We start from the raw sequence: 7,773 nt of genomic DNA, 5'->3' as shown, positions 1-7,773 counted from the left end.
CGGTAAACACCGCCGTCTGCACAACCCCATAAAAAATTGCGTGTTCATCCCTCGTAAGACGAAAAATCAACTCAACCGGTTAGAGGTGTTGGTTTGACGAGTTGGCCGGACCGGACACGCGGCATTAGGAGAAACGCGTGTAATATCCAATGACGTGACATTGAAGAAAACCGATAATTTTTGTTGTTTAGATCGACGTAGTGAAGATTGAATTACAAATTAGCGAAGTGCATCGCCGTCAACACAGATAATATAGATATTGTATTTGCCCCATTTGATTTCCAAAGTGTTTAAACGGTACTTGTTCTTAAACATTAAAACTTCACCGGTCTACCTAATTGTACAAAACACGAACTTCGAAATAAGGCAGATATCGGACATAATAACTAATAAGATAGATTGTGTCACCCGCCTATGGAAACAGTACCACATTTCTTTTACCAAAAAATTATTATTACAAAGTACCTACCACGCTTCTTTTTTTCCTATTTGACCTGTGTGAACACTATTACTCCACTACTGTCATTGACGTGACGTGTGTACAAATTGAGCTACTACAGCATAATACACACAACGGGGCGATCAAAAGTTGTGCTGCACCGCCTTACTAAATACACACAGACAAAATTTAAAGTCAACTAATTCAGATCTAGATTTTCGTTTACCCGTCTTGTACACGTCAATACGACTTGTGTTCGCGTTCCACTGAATACTGTTTGTCCTTTAAGGACTCAGTAGGTGTCGGTGTGTCTACCCATAGATTGACTCTTGCTTCCGCCCTTACAGAGAAGCGAACTAGAATTAATATGTATACGTGTACAATTGGCATTTACTTTTACAACTATGTATAATTACTTATTACACTAATTATTCAGAGAATAATGCGTTTACACCGTTCGTAATCACTATTTATTATTAGAAAATCTTAGGCTTAAATAAAAAATAATTGTTTATCATTATTAATTATGTTATGATTTTTTTTTTTTTTTTTTTTACTTGTATATTGGTTCTGAGAAAAAAAATGATAATTGTTAAGCCACACAATGTATATCGTATACATATAATTATAACTGTTAAAAACAAAAAATAAGCGTATTTTGACCAATATAGTTTATATTAGATATGCAGCAGTTTGGATTAAGTTACCATTCTCTGCAGGTTCAAGTGCTTATATTTTACACGACACGTTACCGAGTCGATCTGAACGCCACGAAAGTGGTGAATGATATCGATGAAGTTTCGTGCAGTGGAAAATTAAAGTCACTTTCGTGAACTTCAAAGCCGCCGAGTCGACGTCTGAGACTGAACTGACTGATTGATATGTCGATAGCGTGGACAGAACTCGTCCAAACGTTTGGAAATGGAAAAAAAAAATAACACAACACGATTTCGTCATCCTGACCGCCGTCGAACCGGGGCTGGCACGCGACCGATACTCGAGCGGCGTTCGCACACGCCAACGTCGTTGCCAAATCGGTGTCTCGTTTGGACGTCATACAGCGTTTATTTATCTCTTCGGAGTCCGAAACGCCGTGCACTCCTCTCCGGGGCTGCTGCACGAACGACCACCGTAAGTATAATGTATATAATTATTATATACGTATACATACATCACGTTCAATTAGCCTGGAATTTGAATAACGTCCGCGAGACTCGCGCGGCTACCTGCACAGCTGCGGTGACAGTAGGTGCGGGTCAGGTATCTTCCGCCCGTACATATTACCATGACCAACCTGCCTGCCTGCCTGCCTACCGAAACGGCCGGACATATTTTATCCCGCTGCTGTGCGCGGTGGCTCGCACCGAGATCGATATCGGGCTCGGCGATAATTGTAGGATTTATGGTGCACGCCGTATCAGATAAGCGAATCGCGGCCGATGCAACAGCAGCAGCAGCAGTGTTCCTCATTAAAACTATTTTGGATTCGCGTATTATATTACATTATTATGTCCGGTAGCGCGACGCACGTTACCATACCGTATTGTGGGTAATTGAAGACGCGTCACCGCAGCAGCTATATAGTACGCTGCGTGTCGCCAGCGGATACTTTCTAACGGATATTTATTTTATTTTTTTATTTTTATTTTTTTATTTTTTTTTTTTTTTACCGTAGGTACGTATACAGTTTTACGAGATTATTGTTTGCAGCGTCGTTTTCCGTATAATAATAAATTAAAATTCTACCGTCATCCGTCTCGGACGGCCCGGAGTGCTTTGACCGCAGTGCATACGGTCACACAGTACCTACGTAGACGTACCCAGGTATACGCGTAAATACGCGCGCGCAAAAATATCGCAAGTGCGTGGAGAATGAAGCGCGCGCGGTTATCGACGCGGGGTTATAATTACCATTGATTTATCGTGATATATTGAGAAAGCGAGTGCATAATTAATTCGATTTAAAACTAATCGTTTGATTGCAAACGAAATGATATTTAATTACTATTAGTCCTGGACGCGGGTGTTTACTTAATATTCAATTATACGGTTATAAATAATTATGTAATCATAGTACGATGGGACGCGTCCAAGTTATAATAATGCTTTTTAACGCTAGTAAACTATTCATAGTTATAAGGATTGTTTAACGAGTTTACGTGGTAGGTATGTCAGCACTCGTCGCCCGGTGCGGTGAGAGTTTAGAAAATAAATCGGTAATCGCCAGAGTTATATATATTTCTCAAACAATACTGTAATCGAACATTGCAGAGGTGTGGTACAAACATGTTTTGTGAATAGTCGTCGTTGTTGTTTTGAAATGATTAGGTATCATAGTATTATTATATTATTAAATCTACAAAACGTTTTAAATTGAAAAAAATTATAATTGTACAGCTCATAATTGTTTGCATGGGTATACTTTCTCGATATAATATTTGAACTGTACAGTATTCGACTCGCTGACATCTACTATTTTTAAAATGTTTGACAGACACAATCTGACGTAGATAAATTTACAGTTTATAGTTTTATGATACAAAAAATGTTTTTATTATAATTTATCTACAAATAAATACAATTCAAAAATACAGTAATACTTAGAATGATTCTTTAAGTTTCCTCAACCACTATTCTCTAAAACAATACGGTTATTCAAAATATTATGTTTATTTGGAATTTTCAAGTATACTATTATAGAGATTCTACTAAATGAGTGTTTTTTGAAGGCACAATCTTCTGGTTTTCGAATGAGATTTAAGATTAATTTCTGGCTAATTAAAACAAATATTTGAACGAGTAGATTTTAGAAGTAATACTGACTATATATTAGTTTGAAAATTGTATTAATTAATATTAATTATCAATCAATATTTAAGTTTTTTTTTAACATTTGAATTCTTATAATTAATAAATTCAATATTAAATCTATTTTATATTTTTTTATTTTTTTTATTTTCAAGAACTATTATTCTTAGTGCGTGAATTTTAACAAGTAGTTAGAAACTTTATTCGCTCAATCGCTTATTAATCATAATATACTATAAAAGTGTTTTGCCTTTATTACGCTTTTTACTGATCCAATTATATTATTCAATGTTTTCATAATTTCTTTCGTGTGAAGTATTGCTACATATTATATAATTTTACACAAGTCTCGATGATGACGTTTTCTATGGTACCTTATTTAGATAATTTGTCATACCATGTGCCGTACGCGTTTATAAATCGAAACGATTTCAATTCGACTAATGCGGTAAAAACTTTCACGAAACCACAAAATTTACATTTAAACACACCGGTGCGTCTTATATTTACGCGTTGTATTATCTCCTTGCCACACGTCGTTCGACTTTGAGTTGCGCATCCTGCCAAGACCATAATTAGTAGTTGTTTTTACGATGCGCGCGCGCACACTATAATAACACCACGCGGCGAAGACGTGATTTTTACGATATTTTGCAGTTTTCTCTCTATTATAAAAACTTTCGCTTTTGAAAAAAAAAAAAAAAAAAACATAATCAATCAATTGTAGTGTGTAATCTAGTGTTATAGTAATAAACTCACAGCATAGAGAATGGCGTGATGAAAATGGAATATAATTCTTGAATAATAAACCAACAAAAACATAAATAAAGCATAAATGCTGAAAAAAAATGTTGAAGGTATGAGAATTTTTGTTTATTTTTCATAATTCTCAAAAAATGAACGTATTGAATACTATTTTTATGCATATTATGATATTACTAGGATTATAGTATCTGTTAATTAATATTTATGTCAACATATTAAAATATGAAAACCTATTATACAACGAATTAAACAGGCCCGTATTGATCCAACGGGACACCGGAAGTCTTCCCAGTGCGCTCCATGATCAATTAATGCTCCTTTCCCCATTATTTTTATATTATTATAATATTTATTATAGTATACTTATTTTTTATGTGTGTACAAAAAAAATATGTTTTGTAATCATTGTGCATGGATAGGCACATTTATGTAAATAATTGTTTTGTTATCATTTATAATATTATCAATTATAGAACCATAGAGGTGACTTGTGAAATTTGGACACCGTAATCGATGTTAGACGTGTAGATGCATTGATGATTGTTTTTATTTCGGTTCAACTTTCGTTTTTGTTTTAATAATACTATTTTATAACTATGGAAAATATTATTGTCTAGTTTGTTCATGAGCCATTAGGCATCAACGCGGTAGTTGTCATACGAGATGTGATTTACTTTCTGTAAGTACCTAAACATAAAATTATTTAAGAGATCGTTATTTTAGTATATTGATATACCTGAGCTAATAATCAGAAGTTAAATATCTATTATTTATAAAAGATATTTAATTTTAATTTCTTATAAATACTAAAAAGTAAATATTGGGCTGGCATGAAGGTGAGGCGACTCAGGCGGTCTCCTAGGCCCAAGGGTACCATTCTCAGGGAACGCCAAAATTTCCATTAAAAATGTTATACATTTTTGTCAATAATATTATTTTTTTTGAAACTATAAAATACCTATAACTTAGCACTAAAATATTGATAATCATGATTATTTTATTCAGCGATAGATTACAATAATAAAAGTATATTTTAAGTTTATTTATTATAGTTTAAAGTAGAATGTTTATAATATACGTTAATTTGTATTTCAAAAAATGTTATTAAAATGTTTCCATCTGTAAAAATACTTGGACAACTGAATGCAACGTTCTCCATAACTTATTAGCATGTTGTGTTTAAATGATTTAATTTTAAAGTATAATATATCATCTTCATTGTAAATTATATTGTAATACAATATAAATTGTTCATGCATATAATATATTTAGTTTCTATGAATTCCAAAAAGAAAAATAAGAGTGGTTACGAAATTCGGGTGGCTAAGGAAATGAAAGAAATGCAATGTCTACTCACTTATTAAAATATGAAGTTGTTTGTGTATTATTTTAAGTGTTTAAAAAAATAAACTAGGTATTAGGGTTTATGTTTTTATAGAAAATATGAATAAAAGTTAATTTTAAAAATTACTTATTTTCTTAGCCTTTTTAGTAAAACAAATTATTTCAATAAGTGTTTTGTAAAAAAATCGTAAAATAAATCATGATCTTTACTTAACATCTTCAGGTTGTAGTTTGCAAATAAAACAATTATAATGGTAGATACCCATTTTTTCTTTGAAAGTTGATATATAAAAATATAGTTAGCGGCCCTATAAATATATATTTTCCAGCGTCCTTTAGATATCGCCAGTACGGGCCTGGCATTATATAATATTATACACGGCGATTATTAAGTAATAAAAAAGGAATAAAAATGTATGTTATTAAGCATACCTGAACGTAGATATATTGAGGTTGAGATTAATATATAAAAAAAAAAAATTAATCAAATGAATAAATTACGGTGTTAAATTCTTTTGAATTTTTCACGAGGATTTTCACGAAGTAAAGCAGAGATAATATGTAAGTAATTCATGAATGAATAATTGTATGTCCTTTGTTTTATCTAACAGAATATAAATAGTTAATACAATAGACCAATAGAGTATAATATCAAATAAGTTCGTCATTTCATATCGTTAATTCCCGGGTAATAATTGTTTGGATGTAATTTGTACCTAAGATTAAAAAAAAATAACTATAAAAATTTTAAAGGTTACAATAATACTTGTAAATTTGTTAATGTAATGTATTTTAAAAGTGCTGAGTAAATTACCAAAATTAATAATTAGATATGGAGCAAAATTACAAATACTAAAGCTGTCACAAAACATCATATTAATAATAATTGGTTAGTTGTTTGAGCATTGCAAATATTAACTATATAACCTTCCTATTAAGTGACACTGTCAGCGAAAATCTTTCTAACTAAAATATCTGATAAAGTATTTTCCTCTTTTCATCTACGATTAATTACTTTCTTTTCGCCCACGATTTTACGTTTAGCATTTTGGAAAGTATTATTTTCTTCCCAAAATAGGTCCCGTTAGTTTTAAAATTAGTTTAATAATGCCATTTAACGTTTATACAATGCGTTTTGAATAATTAAGTTTAATATAATCTCGTATTATTTAAACATTTTTGTTTACTGTTGGATGATTAATAAATCAATAAATGATATTATTCTAATTATGTTCTCCAACCGATAAAATAAATGCTTTAAAGAGAAAAGCAATTCCTTTCAGGTTCTAAGTATCACCACATGATTGAATGATAACCAATAGTATTACATATAGATATAGATGACTATAAATTAAAAACTAAAAAATTTATTGTCAGTTTAAGATAATAATATTTTACAAAAGGATTTATAGATTTGTTATAACAAAAATAATATAAAAATTAGCTAAAAAGAGAGTTATTCGTAACAATAATGGTAGGTATAAGTGGCCTAAAAAAATCATCTAAAAAAAATGTACCTATTATTATATCTTCGTTATAATATTGCGAACCGTGAATAACCAACATTAATATTATATATCAGCACAAATCGCCGCCACAGAAAAGGTTTTTTTTATTTAATAATGTTATATGTTTATTAATTATTATTTATATTGAATTAAAACATATTTATAAAAATTGGGTGATCATGACATTGATCTTGTCGATACATCGGTTGCAATAATCAGTAAAATGACAGATGGCTAAAAAGGCCTGTCTGAGAATTTGTATGTTAAAAGTATGGTTAATATTTTATTTTTGTAGTATTTAAAATGTTGTATATTTTTCTCGTCTTTTAATAACATTTTACACCAAATGTACGTAAATCTTGAAATTTTAGTATTTAATCATTTTAATTTTGTTTGATTCAGTTCTCAAATGTAATATTGTGATCGCGAATCACCTATGTTATTATTATACACCAGCACTAACCACTGCGGAGTTTTTTAATGTCACATATAGTATTTTTTCTGATTTGTTATATAATATATTTATGATAACGAATTTTATAGATCGATATATTAATAATACTTTGATACTTTTAAGTGTTGCAAAGTCATTGCACTCACTGCAATATCGTGAACAGCTGTGTTAATGTGTTATTATTTTATTGTTAATATTTTAAACGAGTTGAATAAGTAAAAATAGAGGAATAAGTGAATAAAATATCGCTAGGATAAAATTAATTACCTGTATTAATGTATGATATAAAGCATTTATACTATAATAAATTTAATTTTAAAGTATTTATTAGGCCTAAATTCTGTTGCGTTACAGTTATTTTTCCCAACTCTCCTAAATATTTAAAAATAACTTCTTCTCTTCTTGTATAAACACTTAGTATGTATAATAATATTCACAAAATATCACCCAACCTA

The sequence above is a fragment of the Melanaphis sacchari genome, unplaced genomic scaffold, assembly GCF_002803265.2.
Source record: "Melanaphis sacchari strain LSU unplaced genomic scaffold, SCAv2.0 Contig108_pilon_pilon, whole genome shotgun sequence".
NCBI classification, from domain to species: domain Eukaryota; kingdom Metazoa; phylum Arthropoda; class Insecta; order Hemiptera; family Aphididae; genus Melanaphis; species Melanaphis sacchari.
Note: the sequence above shows the minus strand (reverse complement) of the source record.